We start from the raw sequence: 15866 nt of genomic DNA, 5'->3' as shown, positions 1-15866 counted from the left end.
CAAGCCAAATACCCACTGGGCATCACCTACATGGCCCACTCACATACCCCACCTTGCCACTCCACTTTATCTATCCCATTCTCTGCTCTCCATGTTATGACCCATTGCAAGGCCTCACCAGCACAGAACAGCTATCTTTGATTCAGACGTGGCTTCAACAGCAAGGGAAAGGACTTCCCTTTACCCTTCAGCATCTGAAAGAGCCTTTTGAAAGAAAAGAAAGGTATCAGGAAGTAATGGTAATTATTTTATTAATACTGGAGGTAATGATAAGAGAAAAAAGTTTACACAGACTGAGGTAAAATTTTGGTCAGGCCTCGTAAACAAACTCAGTGACTTTAAAGTAATAAAACTTTCTGTGGCAACTTTGCTGAAGCTCATCTTCCATACTTCAGGGATAAGTACAGATGTGCTGACAGGAGCCTCCCGGCTTCCAACTCATGTGCTGTGGAGAGCCTCATGGGATTTTCTGGAAAGCATCTGCTTTTTCTGAGTTAAACATTCTTATCCCCCCACCCTCTTCCCCCCAAATGTCCAGAAGACTTGCAGTGTTTCAAAGACAAGCATGCGTGTTTACTTCCATGACTTTCATGCTGTCAATCAAAACCACTTGGAATTGCAGGCAAATTTTCCAAGCAAGCAGAGATGGAGATTTTCTTTGCCTAGATTAAATTTCCCAGCACCTTCCAGCAGCCCATTGCAGAGCTCCTTCGCTCAGTGTGGAGATCTGAGCCCACGACTCAACCACCCATCTGCACGTGGACTTTGTGCATTTATTTGGATGCTGTGGGCTGAGGAGTATGTTTGGTACACTCAGTGCCTGACATGACAGCCCGGAGCTTGGTGGGAGCCTTCTAATATTGACACTTATTTGACTAATGGAGGTCATCTCCTTTTCCAGCCCAGATCTCTATAAGAGCCAAACCTGGCCATGATGTCCATCACTGTTAATGCTGTACCAATATTAATATCTAAACTCTTGATTCACACAAGAGTGTTGTCCCTTGTGCAGCCCAGTTGACCGCATCTTGTGACTATGGCTTTAAAAATTGTGCTGATGAGGTCTTGCCTTGAGACCCTGTCACCTACCCACTCCCATGCTGTGAGACCCAAATAAATATTTACTACTTCTCATAATAATACCCAGCCACACTCATCCTTACCACTGCAGAGTAGTTCATCTAATTGAAATAAGAATATAAGTAAACTGTTTGTCAAGGCAGTTTATTAGGAAAAGCATTGCTGTGTCAGGAGCTCCCTCACTGTGAGAGATGCTGTGTTGTCTCTCTTAATATTTAATGCTATTTTAATAATATTTCCCAGTTAGGGGTGCAGGTTGATGCTACAGGCTAAAGGCCAAGCCTGCCAAAGTGGGAGGGGAGGAAGGAAAGCTCATGGGCTGAGCTCAGCTTACTCCAGTGACTTACCCACTTGGAGGCTGGGCAAAGAGCAACCCCACTCTTTTGAATGACTCAGTTACTACTGGTCTTCCTCTCGGCAGCGTTATCTCAGATTTGTGGATATCCCCTTTCCTCACTCAGAAGGACACTTTGAAAATTTGGGATCACATCCTGAGGTGGTGGAGATGCGATACCCACGCTTTTCCTTCAGCAAACCCATTTCTCATTGCGATGCTGCTCCAGTTGGGGCCATTAATCAGCTAATACCATAAACTACTGATTTTCTCTCCAGCATGTGATTGCAGCTGCAGCTACAGCACTCTTACCTGTCTTTGGCAACCCTTGCTTTAGAAACCTCTAAACCTCTGTGTGAGTCAGAGGTGGTTTTGCTTAAGGAGTGGGGAGCTGTACCTCAAGCATCAAAGGTCCCTGTTAGTAAAGCGTCCACCGATGCTGCCTCCACATTGCTCTCCAGCCCTCACAGACCTTGCCCGCAAAGCTACTGCTCAGGTGGTATCCCAGTCCTGGTGCCATCCCCCAGGATTTCTCCTGGCAGTGATGCCCAGCTCAGGCTCTTCCTTGTTGTGAAAGACTCCTGGTTGACGGACTGGGGACTCAGAGCCTTTTGAAGCCGCTGCGTAATAAGCTGTGTTTTCTTCCCAAACATCACTAGACAGTTCAATAATTAGTAAATGACCTTTATAATCAGCCAAACCAGCACAGGCATCCACCAGTCCTACACGTAGCACTCGTGAGTAATTTTACATAAAGGGCAGGTACTTCTGAACTTAGTGCACAGGACTTGTGCACAAATAGCTACAGGAGGAGGGCCCAATTATAAATAAACGATCCTTACTTGTCACTTTGCTGTCTCTGACTTCCCACGCATTCAAATGGTGAGACTGATTCATTTAATCTTACTCTAAAGCGGCAAGCCACAGACGCAGTTTCCTGACAGCTGCTTAAAAAAGTGCAGCTGAGCTCTTTTACATTGTCTTGCCTCGTATTATATTTAGGCATTGCGATTAGAGGAGCTGCCACGATAGGCTTTGGCTTTAAGGCAGAAGTTGAAGCCGCTCTCTGAAAGCAAACAGAACCGCTCCTAGGAAGCGAAGGGGCACGAGCGCCGGATTTGGCATTTAGGAGCAGAGATCTTCAGCGGCGCTTGTGCTGCCGGCTCCCCCGTGCAGCCAGCCTTATGAAACCGGAGTTTTCAAATAAGTGCAATGTTATTTACCATAATGAGACTACTGGGAAGGGTGGAGGCAGAGAAAGACTTAACGGCTGTTTCCATGCGTTTCAGCAATATCAGCTGAGCAATTCTTATGATCTTCTCTTTCACCTCCCCCTTTCCGCCCCCCCCTCCCTCCCCGCAACGTGGCTGTTCTTGGAGAAGGCTTGGATGCAAAATCTGGACACTCCTGTCATATGAACAAGGCTTATATATGTTTTTGTCACCACAAAGCAGGTTATAATAACTACACTTTCATGCATTTTACTCTAATTAAGTTGGTGTGGGTTTCAACACAGATACAAACCTGATGTGCAGCTCTGCCCTTGACAATTGCATGCAGAAGAGAATACCTGAAAGCTCTTGTTTTGCTAAATATGCCCATTTAACATTTTGTAATGCTCAGGTAAATACAGTCAGTGAACACAGAGTCTTCTGCGTTTCTATATTATTATGGAGGAGGTCAGTCGTTAGAGTTGCACGGAAGGAGCTTCCATGCACTTGCCAGAGTGCTTGTCAGATACTGAACTGCAGGTTCCAAGTCCTGTTGACCACCAGCTGTGATGAGAAGACCCCCAAACTCCATCAGACCCTCAGCCACCGGTCTGGTTGCAGGAGCTCTACAGCAGGGTAGTAAACATAAGAAAAGGCTGGTAGGCAGGACAAGGTGAAAGACCCTCTGGGTTCCAAGGTACAGGGGGGGACAAGAAGAGGTCTGTGTAGAGGGGGAACGGTACGGAGCAGGCGCTATACCTCTGACCCCTTTTGTTAACCTGGAATAAATAATGTTGTAGAATTGCACACACTGAATTGAAAGGTAAGTTTCTCCCATGTGCCAGTTGCTGGGGTTTTTTAGGTTTCTGTAGGATGCTTGTCTTCCTCCTCTAGCTGATCTACAGAGATCTGCAAATCTGTTACTGTTGCTAGAAACTTGTGCTTTTACTTTAGTACCTAGACAACCTGAGGTTCTACATCCAGATCTTAATGTTGGTCCAGATGTGATTGGATCACCATTCTTTTAAGATGTGCTGTATTCATTTTCTGTCAGATAAAAATGTCATACTTAGAAGCTCTCTGCCATGCCCATGTCTCCAGAGACAGTTGAGGAAATTCTTGGAGACATGAAGGTGACTCTTCTGTGAAATGGTCTCAATATCATTCCAAAAATACTTCATAATTTGGAGCCTGTTCCTCAACCTCCAGCAGAGATCAAAGGGATCCCTGAAAAAAAATTAAGCACCATGTATTCCTAGGAGCTGAGCCTTTGGCTGTAATGAATCAATCCACTACCCTTTTACCAGCCAGATATAAATTAACTCGGGGCGTTTTGGAGCCCACGGCTAATGTAAGACTTCTGGTTTAGGCTTTATTTCCATTAAAAAGTTTGACTCCAGAGGAAGACCTTTGTTTTCAAACAGTGATTTTTTTTCCATCTTCTTGTTATTTTCATCTTCAAGCTTGCTTGTCCAGTTGGGTATGAAAAGCTTGTTCTTGCTTGCTAGCAGCAAGATTATCTGCTGATGGTATTTATGGGGTGCTATATACTATCTGTCATTGGTATTTATGAGATTCCAATTGCTACAGTATCTAGGCCCAGTACCCAGGTACAATATTGAGATAAGCATAAATATTACTGAAGGTGGACTCTGCTCTTCGCATCTTAGCATTTGGCACCTTTGACTTCGATGCTTTTCTTTGGCCTCTCCCACCTTTTCGTATTTGTGAGGCATCTGAGGAAAGGTGAGGTTTTTGCTCTGCTATAAACTCACACCCCACCCCTCATCCCTCGGGGGGGTACCTGGTGCCCGTGGCTCCATCTCAGAGTTCGTTGTGCTTCTGGCCCTCATGCTGGTGGGCGACCCTCACACTGTGATTGGCAGCACCCGGAGCACAGCCTGCAGCAGCCCGGGTCTGCTTTGCATGTAGTCTGTGTGCCGTCTGCAGTCTGGTCTGTGTCTGGCCAATGCATTGTTTTCCGTAGGATGTTGTCTGAAACCCATCAAACTATGACAACCAGGACAGCTGAAATCAAACCAGGTACTGCTTTCCAGCCAGAGTGCACTCACAGGAGGTATCCCAGTCCATGGAAAGCTTCGAACTCTTTGGACCAGGAGCTGCCTAGAAGTGAGCAGAGAGCTGCTGGAGCCTGGTTGGCATTAATGTGAAGAATTTCTTCTGGCTACTGGTACTAAAGAGGCATTTTGCAGCTCAAGCTGAAGCCCTTGACCAACTAAGCAGTGGCCAGCAACTGAGTCTCAGCCTGATTTGGAGAAAAACACATTCCTGGGACTCTCTTTCTACCACTACAGAGAAATTAAAATCATCCCACAAGAAAGTGAAGATGAGATGAAAAAATGCAGGTCATGGTAGCAACTAGTTCCTAAGTGGGACCGGCATAAAGTTCTTTAATGTGGATATAGAAGAGGACATGTGCTGTTTCTCTTATTACTCAATTACAGGAGAGGGAAATTTGCTCATATCCTTAAGTAAGAAGTGTTCAAAACACATTTTTAAAACATCTGAAATTTAAAAAAAAGTAATATGTGGGAAGGAAATTGAAGTTAAATATCTGTGAAGATTTTCCCCCCCCTGCTTTTTGAATGGCTCCAATGGTTCTAAAAGATGTCCAAGGAAAAAGCTGGAAATGAGTTAGAAATGCAGAAAAACGGGATCACACCCTTGGTAAGTCCTGCCTGTGGGACAGCAACCCTGGGCCACAGTAAAAATGCAAAAATAAGGAAGCTGCCACAAACTGAGATTTATCTCCTGCTTACCCTTACAGCTATTTCCTTACCCTCAAATTTTCTGGAATGAAAAGCTGCAAGGAACAGTAATTACGCTAAGACTTTTCCTTTATGTATCACCACTCACTCAAGGCTTTTAGCCCATTACACAAATAGAAGTGACGTGCTTGGCAGGAACACTTTGAAGCAGGTAGTGCCATTGCTGCCAGCGTGGTTTCCCCAGCAGAAGAGCGGTGGTGGAGAGAGGCAAAGGCATAGATCCTACAATGCCAGGATGGCCTCACCTTCCTCACCCTTGCACATCACTCCTGTCCCTCCTGCTTTGCCCCTGTGCAGGTTTCTGGCTTTGCAGCCCATCCGAGGGCAGGCTCTGTTGGGATGAATGTGCATCACCAGGTGCTTTGGAGCACCAGGCAAACAGCGAGCGGGTACCCAACACCCAGCACCCAGGGCCAAGGAGGCGGTGATCCTGCTCCTTGATTGCTGAGGGCTGGTCCCTGACGTCAGTAGGTTTGTGGAGAGGACGCATGGCTGGGGTCAGGTTGCACTGACTCCCCGGGGACCTGGCAGCAGCTCCCCAGGGAAACGCATGCCCGTGTAAATAAAGAGGGGGTAATTATAAATGACTAATTAACTGAGCAGAAGTGAAAATGGGAAGCAGAAGCAGGGCTGAAAAACAGAAGGAAAAGAAAAGCGCCTGAGAATTTTGTAGATGTGGAGGTTTGAGTTTTGTGTCTGAAGAACTAGGGGAAGAAATGTAAATACGTATTTTGGGAAAAAAAACCCAGCAAATGGGAAATGTGAAAAGAACCATGAGCTTTCATGAGGAAGTGAGTGAAGAGAAAGAGCTATAAAGGCACAAATCCAAATATCAACTTTTGTTCATTCAACAGTAAAAAAAAATAATTCATTTCATACAGATTGAAGGTAAACTTTTGGGAAAGCACCCGAGGACAGTGCTGGGAACTGCTTGCCTTGTTAGTTTTGCTCCAGTCATTGGGCAGTATAAGTGAGGTAGTTATTAGAAGTATTATTTATTCCAAGAAGCATTGCATTCCTTTCTTCTCACCATGACCTTGCTTATAGTCAGGAGTATTTATTAAATATGATCAAAGCCATGAGCTGCACTGTGACCTGTCTCCCAGCACCATATCTGCTCAGCCAGCCAGCAGATATTGCCCAGTGAGATACCCTTCTTCCCCATCCATCTCTTCATTCTTCATAGGAAGGAAAATCTGGAAAAAGGATAGACTTCATGGCAAATCCCAAAAGCCAACAGATACCAGTGACAAATCTCCCTTGTGCTCAAATGCAGAAAATATTTCCTCCTAGAGGGATGTCCTACACTGTTAACCAGTGAAGCTAGCAGTGGGTGACATTTTCCAAAGATACAAGTAAGAAAAGGCTTGCCACGGAAGCAGGATCTTGCAAGGCTCCTGAACTGAAAACCCAGCCTTCAACTTTCTTCCAGAAGGCTAGACGGAAAACAAGTCAAAATATGCTTGCTTTGCTCAGTATCACTTTGCAAGGCACCTTCTGTGGTCTGTGCTCGCGTGTTTCTGGATGAAAGAAAATTTAGCAGGCAAGTTATTACCAAATTAAAGTCACTGCTATCAAAATCATTTGGGAGTCAAATGAATTTGATCTTACTTGTTAAAATGTGTTTTGGGCATTGATAAAGAGCCTGGGCCAGCTGCTTTTCGCTTAGCTTTTATGCAGGCAACACCTGCACAGGTTTCAGTCACGGACCAGCTGAGTGAGTGCTGGATGGGGGAACTGCAGTGCCATGAGGTGAGCTGGAGATGGACGGGCTGGTGCTTGGAGATCACACCATATTCCTTAGCCTGGGATGCTCCAGAGTCCCTGAGGACAGGGTGACCAGGTGTGTGTTGCCTTTTTTCCAGCCCTGTTAGAAGGTAACAGGAGTGACACGATAAGGGGAAGATTCAGGCAATGTCATTAAAAAAAAAACAAACAAACAAAAAAAAAACAAAAAACAAAAACAAAAACAAAACCAAAAAAAAAGATAAGAAAATAAATAAAGAAAAAAAATCCCCTCTCTGATTTTGGGGCTCTTTGAGCACACAGGTGGTAGGGCTGGAAGTACAGGAACACAGGACACAGACAGACTTTATTAGTTTAATAAACTAGAATGACTAGTATATCTTGACACTCTGTCACTGTAACAAGCGCTTAGTGAGACAGGATCTTTGGCCAGTGCTGTATCTAAGGACAATTTTATTTTCCTTACGCTTGCCCTGCCCATCAGGCACCTGGGGGCTGTGCTGTTTAACCCTCCTTCCCCTTGTTTATATCCCCCATTCCCACATAAGCCATTGACAGGGCCCTACAGATTGACTCCCCTCCCCCAAACTTTCCCTCTTTCATTTGGTGTCACCATGAAGGAATAGATTATTACTGACACTGATCCCAATTTAATCCTTCCGATAATCTGATTTTTCCAAGCCTATTTATATCCTAGAAATGACAGTGGGGTTTAAAGTGATACAAATACCAGATCCGAAGCACCAGACTACTGGACACTAGTTTACTCCAGTTTTGGCCCCCCAGAATAAAGTGTAACCCCAAATATGTGGTAAATCCCCTCCCAAGTGTTGGTAGTGCCAGACGATCCTTTGGTCCCTCTTTTCGATGAGCAATACTTTTCATGCTACAGGTTTACTCTGTGTTACGCTGGCAACAAGCTGAAGTACCAAAATAAGTTTTAAAGCTCACATAAATGTAGAACTTCTTTTCCCTTTGTGGATTTTTAATAACATTCGGGTGTCTGGAAATGATCAAGAAGTAAAGCTTTCATAGAAATATAAGAAGTATAAACCCATTCTAGTTTGTTATTTCATCCAGCAACCTGAGAACTTTTTTTATTTTCCTGGGATTTAAGGTGATCAGCCAATGTTTTCTCCCATCCCCAATCTCCTTAAGAAGCTTATTAATGTTTTACATTCAAAAATAAAGATGAACCAATTTGAAAACAAAGCCATCCTTAGGGCTGCATATTCTAAATGTGTTTGCTGGACTATTTCCACTATTTGTAACCAATTCATTTTAATATTGCCCCTGCTCCATGCTAGATCTGCAGAACTTCAGTTCACACATAGCCAAGGAGTAGTTCAACCAGCTGTCAGCAGGTTTTTGCCCTTCATCCCCCCCCCCCAAACAGTTTTATAATTCAATGCAGTGACTTGTTTATACAACCAAATCCTTTTGTTTCTGAAAAAGGGACGTGGATATTCTACTGAGTGATGACACCCATGGTAGGTGATGGTCTGGTTTTTTCCAAAGCACAGACCTCAGTTTTCAGCAGAATTTACATTCCAGTAATAAATATTTAAAGGAATTATAATGGAACTGAAGCAAAGAATGTCCCTCTGAAACACACACATACACATGCACACACATGCGTGCACACACACACATACACACACAGAGTCAATTAGTCTGGGGTCGCTCCAGTGCAGACGGTGCCTCTGTTCAAACCCTGAAATATGTCGCCTTTTCCATTAGAAAACTGGTCTCCTTCAGATTTTCAATACTCCATAAAAAGCATATGAAATGCTGTTCCTTACTGTCTATGTAGCAGATCACTCAAACCTCTCTGTCAAAGGCATTTTCTGCAGCAGGACCTCTTTCTGCCCCTAAAAAAAAGTATAAGCCAGAATACAAATCACGCTGATTCTTGCTGTCCTTTCTCAGGTCTGAGCTTTAGGATTTTCAATCATCCCTATTTTTTTCTACAACAGGATAAATTAAGTGACACCAGTATGTCAGGTTTGGAACATATTGGGGCTACACAACTACATTTTGGCTTCAAACATGTAGACTATTATTAAGCAAATGAGATAGTGATGTACTTTTCCATTTACAAAGCTTGTAGTTGCCCCTGTGGGCATAACAACAGGTGATGTCTTAATTAATGATGGTGAAGATCGTATGTATGACATAAACAAAAGGGCTGCTTTTCAAAAATAGTAATGAAAAAAAATAAAATATTCCCACTCCCTTGAGGAAGAAGAATGAACCGATTCCAAAAAAGCAGAATAATGAAAAGCAAAAGGCAAAAGAGGGGGAAGAACGCAGCATAAATCTTGGAATTACGTGCAAACGTCTCCCTCTGCAAACAGGTCGGTGTTTATTCTGTGCAGTGTGTCACATCTCGTTCAGCACTTCCCGGTACTCATGGAACAACCTGTCCATCTTTGCGTTAGCATTGAACCATGCCCACATTAGCTACACGGCTTCTGCATTATCTGCTGGCTGAGTAGAGTGCCCATTGGGTGCTGCCTGCTGAGGAGGAATCGGGGCCTGCTGTCCTTTCTCATGCCACGGACCACCTTATTCCACAAGCAGCCTTGCTGTGAGGAGGCTGATAGTTGTGGAGGAGTTGTCTGTGCAGAACTGACCCGCTGCGTGCCAGGGTCTGGCATGTGCCTGTTGACACTGGCAGATGAAAACACAGTGGTCAGTACCCTGCTCACCTTCATCCTCGTGTGCCCTTATCATGGGAGGATTCTTATTTCTGGCTTTCAGAGCTTGAAACGTGCAGGGTGGGTGGGAGCTCCAGAAGGACCTCTGTCTCACACACAATCTCACCAAAATAGCAAGTGAAAGAGATGAAGAAATGGGCGCTGGGGAGGAAAGGGGCCCTAAGTCAAGAGGGTGGGAGGGAAGGGCTACATGCTTTCCATTCATTCCTGTGTCCAGAGCTAATCAGGAAAAGAGTACTTCATTTCTATCTCCATCTCTGATTTTTCACCTTGGGCACCTGGTCATTCTTAGCTCAGTAGGTTTAATTTGCTGACTTGACATGAACATATCCATCTTTCTTGTCAATACTGGCTTAAACTCATCAGGAAGAGAAAGAAAAAAGAGTGGAAAATAATCTAGATAGCCACTGCAGGGAATGACACTGAACCAGTTCAGGAGAAATGGAAAGTAAACATAGGTATATGGAAGGTCTTCAGCTACTCAAGTTGGTCCACAGCTAAACAGCAAAAAGATGGGTGGGTGTTTCTGGACAGGTGAGCATGGACATGCATGCACCAGCTTAGTAACAGGGATAAATGCTTATACACTCATCAACATTCCTTGCTGTGTTCAGCTTTCTCAGGAGGCAGCCCTGGGAGAGATTTACCTTCATCTCAAGAGAATTTTGGTATGGATCCTCCAGCCAGGATTAGAAAGGATAAAGATCTGCAAGAAAGGTGCGACCTCCCTGGGAGAAGGGTGGGCATGGATGGAGGCAGGAGGGCCTCCTGCTCCTGCAGATTGCTCTTCCCATGCCAGCCCTGCTCCATCTGCTGGCAAGAGCAATGTGGAGCCTCCTGCATTGTCCTTACCCTCCTGGATCCAGCTCCACCTGTGGCTTCCCCAACCCAGATTCCTTCTGTGGCCTCATTTCATCTGCCACAAGGCCAAGGGCAGGAAAAGCAGAACCTTCTCCAGGCAGAGGAGGGAGAACAACCCTTTCTTTTGGGTCACGGGATGAGAAACTGTTCTCCTATGAGCTCCCCTCTGCTTAGGTCATCATGGTTGCAAAGGAGCAAGTTAAATACTGTGCACACTGCATACTCACCATCTGATCTACTGTTTGGGAACATGATTTCGCTGCTCCCCTGTGTTAGTTAGGGAAATACCCTGCAAACTCCCAGAGGCTGGGTGGCAGAGTGGGATACTGATGGGGGACCTAGTGAGGTGGCATCACCTCCTATCCCAGGAAATCTGGGTGCAGCTGTGAAAGGCATTCAGGGAAAACATGAGCACTTTGGCTCTCTGGTTTGCCACTCAGCATTTTGCAAGGTGATTGTTTTGCCTTCACCTCCCTTTCCCCTATGCCTGTTAGGTGTTCAAGAGAACGTATTCAGGAAGTGCTGCTCTTTTCAAAATATGGAAGCCACATGGAAAGCTTTAGTGATGTTTGATGCTGAGTGTCATTACAGACTTGAGTCAGGCTTCTCTGTGCAAGGCAATGCACATTGGCTTAGGAAAACTCCCCTGTGAAAGGCAGTGGGATTTTTTAGCTCTGGCACCATTTGCATTAAATGTGGGGTTTTTTTCCTCTTGTCCTGCCTTCTGCCATTGGGAAATCTTCTGTACTTGGATTTTGCTTCTCCTTTCCATAGGGGAAAAGTCCTTACAGATGTCACCTCTTTCAGCTCAGTGGTCAGGTGAATGGGGTGGGGTGAGGTTCCCGGCGTCAGCCAGCCCCCTGGAGAAGGAAGAAGGGCAGGCAGCGTCAGACTGCTGTTTACAGAAAGTTTAGTCTCCAGTGGATTTCCCTACCCCTACAAAACAATAGGAGGGTCTGGTGCTATATTATCCATGCTTCCTCTTTATTCTGATTTTATCTGTGAATTCTTGCAAATAATAGATGACTGAGACCATTATTGTTCTGGGAAATAGGAAGATGAAAACATTAGACAGACCTTAGCAATTTCAATGGACTTATTCATGGTGTATTTAGTTATGCAAGTCTTTGCAGACTCAGGAACTACCAAAATACCTGTTGGAATAAGTAATAATCCTGTGTGTTCACAAAAGCATTTTTCTTACAGCTCTTATTTTAAAATAAGAGTTACTGCCTCAGTCAACAAAATGTGAGAGTTCAGAACAAAAAAAAAAAAAAAGAAAACAAACATAGCTGCACTCTTAATGCCATGAGATCTTGGGAAGACTCCATTCTAGTTCTGCTTTAATACAGGCATTCTTGATATAAATGTTGGTGATTAATAGATCTTCTATCAATTGAACTTGAATTGAAGTCAAAAGAACATACTCTGTCTTTTTTTTTTTTTTTCCCCTTTTCTAAACCTGCATTAAAAAAGATTATTCAGAAATCTTGGAATGAAAAATGCTAGGTCAAAATTCACATTTTTCTATCAAGTCTATGAAAACTTACTTTTAAAAGTCACATACTGTAGAATCTCAATTATCCTGGAAGGCTTATCCGGGTTATGGCTTAAGTATGTCATTCTATTCATGTGCTGCCAGCTTGTTCTAGACGTACAAGATGAGCTGTGGTGCCTTACTAAACTCTTCCCTGGGCCAGACAGAGTCCAGAAGCAGTTCAGTGAGGAAAGAAGTCCTGCAGCCTGCAGAGCTGGGCTGTGCCTCAGCACTACGAGCCATGGAGCAGTGTTGGGTCCTCCGCAGCTCTGGCAGGACTCTATGTCTGCCTCTGCATCACGTCCCAAGCTCTGGGAAGTCTTCTTCATTTAGGAACAGTGCCATATGGACTCTTCATGGGTACCACCTATCTGTGTGTTAAAACCTCCTACATCACTCGTATTATGATTTTTCTATTATCTAGGACCTGTCCTCCTCTCCACCTCAGGACAAGGGGAGCTGTTCCATGTTACCCATGTTATCCATGCTTAATGCCTACTGGTCTTGGAAGAACTTTTCTGGGTTACTGTACGTTATTGTTCACATTTTTGTCCCTATGCAGTTAATAAAATTTGGGGAAAACTTTAAAGCTTTGACTGTTCTCTGGAAAGATAATGAATTGCAAGTTCTCTATGAAGTATTGTTAAAGCTAATTGTAAAAACAATTAGTCCACAAGGACTAATTGCTGAGAGGAGACTTTCCTGCGAAAGGAGAGCTTTCTCCCCTTTGCACAGGCTTCCTCCTGGTGTTAGAAAAACAAACATTCCCAGTTAGGCAAACAGGACCGTGCTCCCAAAGGTTTATTTTGTGGCTATTGTGGCATTTAATGTTCCTATTCACCTCCCAAATTCTGGATAGCAGGGGCCGTGTGAGACACTTCATTTTTTCAAACGAAATGCCTAGCTTTTGGGAAAAGATGCCTAAGTAGAGCCTCAAACACAAGGTAAAGTCAGAACATGCAGTTTAGGCCCACCTTGCACAAGAAGTCCATCAATTCAGGTGAAGGTCGCTGGTGAACTGAAAGCCCCAATGGTGCAAATTAATTCAGAATAAAGCAGTATTAGCGTGAATTACCTGTCCAGCATAGGGGAGGGGCGTTAGGCAAGTGAAGCTGCTTTGCAGCAACTCCCAATGTAGATAAGCCCTTAATTACTTCTAAAATCTCACCATTACTTAGCCATGCTTATAATTTCTAGAGGCCTGGAGTTTCTGGAGCAACTGGAGTATAAGATTCAATTGCATTCACTTCAGTGGAGGATACGGTTAAGTATAGGCGCATTTGTAGGCTTGAGGCCAGTAATTAACTAATTAGTGTATGGGAATACGTAGGTTTTTCCCATCTGATCTTGCAAAGTCATTTGGCAACATTTGCTTATAAGCCTTTTTTCCCCCCTACTTCCCCCTCCCACACCCCCCAGCCCCGTGCCTTCCCACCAGAAGCCAGAAGAGCATTGGGAACACAGGGACCCCCTGCTTTCGCCCAAAAGTATTTCCTGAGTTTTGCTTTCTTATGCAGGCGTGCGTGAGTACATCTATATACATATATAAATAAAACAGATTAATAGGCTGTAGGGCGTTTGTCTCCTCTCTAGCCACGGAAAGCCGGGTCCCACGCCAGCGGGAGCGGTGCCGGAGGAACCACAAGCCCCACGGGGCGCGGCGGGGGGCAGCCGCCGGGAAGCAGCGCGGGGAGGCCCGCGGCCTTCTGGGAGTTGTAGGCCCGCCGCCGCTGCCGCGCTGCTGGGCCGAGGCAAGCACCTGTACGTTTCGTGGGAGGCGGCCGGGACTTCGCTCTCCCCCGCTCCCCTCGGAGTGTTGCAGTGTCACTCCCCGCCCAGCCACGAACAGATGGAGGAAGAATGTGAGGAATGTAAAGGTAAGGATCTCCTAGGATTCCCCGTGGAGTTTTGGGGCGGGGATGTGTGCGCTGGAAATACCCTTGACAGCTCCCAGGTGCTCGATGCCCTCCTCCTCCTCCTCCTTTTTGGTTGGGAGGCTTTGCCATGTCGTTGCCGTGCTGCATCGTTGTGCAAGTCATCTGGATGTGGGTTGGCATGTGGGATTGTCTGCAGTGCTAGCACGTGGGGCCAGCAGCGTAGGGATGCCCTTCTCCCTCACAGCTGCCGTTAGAAGCGTGGCCGTTGGAAGGGTTACTGGGAATAAATCATCATTCAGCCTTAGAAGAACATGCAGGAGGGAATCCCATTCCCTACAGGGACTGGAAATCTTTCTCTAGTCAATAAAGTTCTTAAAACATCCAGTTTCTTGTTAATTTCAGCTCGTATTTAATTTTTTTTTCTTTACATTTTCTTTTTGAGTTCATTTTCTAGGACTTAGTGGAGAGAAATAGCCAAATAGAATTTTTTTGAGTAAGTGGCTGCAACAGCGCTACCTGCACCTGTTTCCTCGTTCCAGTGCTTCTGCTGTTTGCTGAACTGGAGGCAACCGAAAAGTGCACATCACTACAGGGAAACCCTTGGAAATGCTGCAGCTTTGTGCTGCTGCTTCATAAAACAGAACAGCTCCCAGGGTAACCCAGAGAGGGGGAAATGGCTTCGTGGGTCAGGTAAAATGCTCCTGAGCATTTTGGCTGTGATCCTCTGACAAGTAGGTGCCTGACTGCAGATTTGCTCTATGCACTACTTATGGCCAGTGACACTGGTTATCAGCTACTGCTTCTGGGGTGGGCCAGCAAGCAGCGGGCATACTGAAGACTGAAGAACAGAGAATTTTTTCGCTAAGACTGCAGATGCAAGACCCTATTTAAATGGAAAAAAAAAAAAAAAGTGGAAGCAAAGTCCTATTAACTCCTTTAATAGGAGCTAGTCCTATTAAAGGTCTTGCCCAATAGAAGCTGGGAAAGACATTTACCAGTTCTCCTGCCCTTTTAATGGTGATAAAGTATCTTTGTCCATACTATCTGCAGATGCTGCCAAATACTGAACAGGTCTGGACAACAAGACCATTCCCTTCCTTCTCACAGACTTGCTGCCTCAGGATCAACATGGAGGTACGGCTTTTAGGCATGTTGGGTTTGTGCACTGTGGGCACCAGAGCTGCTGTCATATGAAAAGGTGGAAAGCAGAAAGCTAAGGAGCAGGTGTCCTTCACAAACCAAGCACTCAGAAATGTTAAACAGCACTCTCAAATTGTTACCCACAACGATGGGATATACATCTAAAATAAGGATGCTATAGCAAATGTTAGAGATGTTGGTAAGAAGTGCTAAACTTTCTGTGAGTTAATCCATTACCTTAAAAAAAAACAACAAACAAACAGCTGGGGAGGGCTCACGGGCTGCTTTTCACATGAAGTTTTTCATACACCTTATAGATGTCTGGCATATCCGCTCTTCTCCCTGTTTGCAGTATCAGAGACGCTATTAATAGGTAGGTAATAACAGAAAATAATTTATAAGGGCAACAGCATGGACTCTGAAAACCTTCCCTACACATTCAAGAAACCTTCCCAAATTTGAGTAGCCCTCATAAAAAAATCGGACCATATCTGCACGCAGCCTCGACAGGTCCTGGGTATTTCACTGTATGCTGGCACCACGTATGCCAGCTGAACCTTGGTGAAGGACA

Source organism: Gallinula chloropus (genome assembly GCF_964237585.1).
Source record: "Gallinula chloropus genome assembly, chromosome: 1".
Lineage (NCBI taxonomy): Eukaryota > Metazoa > Chordata > Aves > Gruiformes > Rallidae > Gallinula > Gallinula chloropus.
This window is presented reverse-complemented; position numbering follows the sequence as displayed.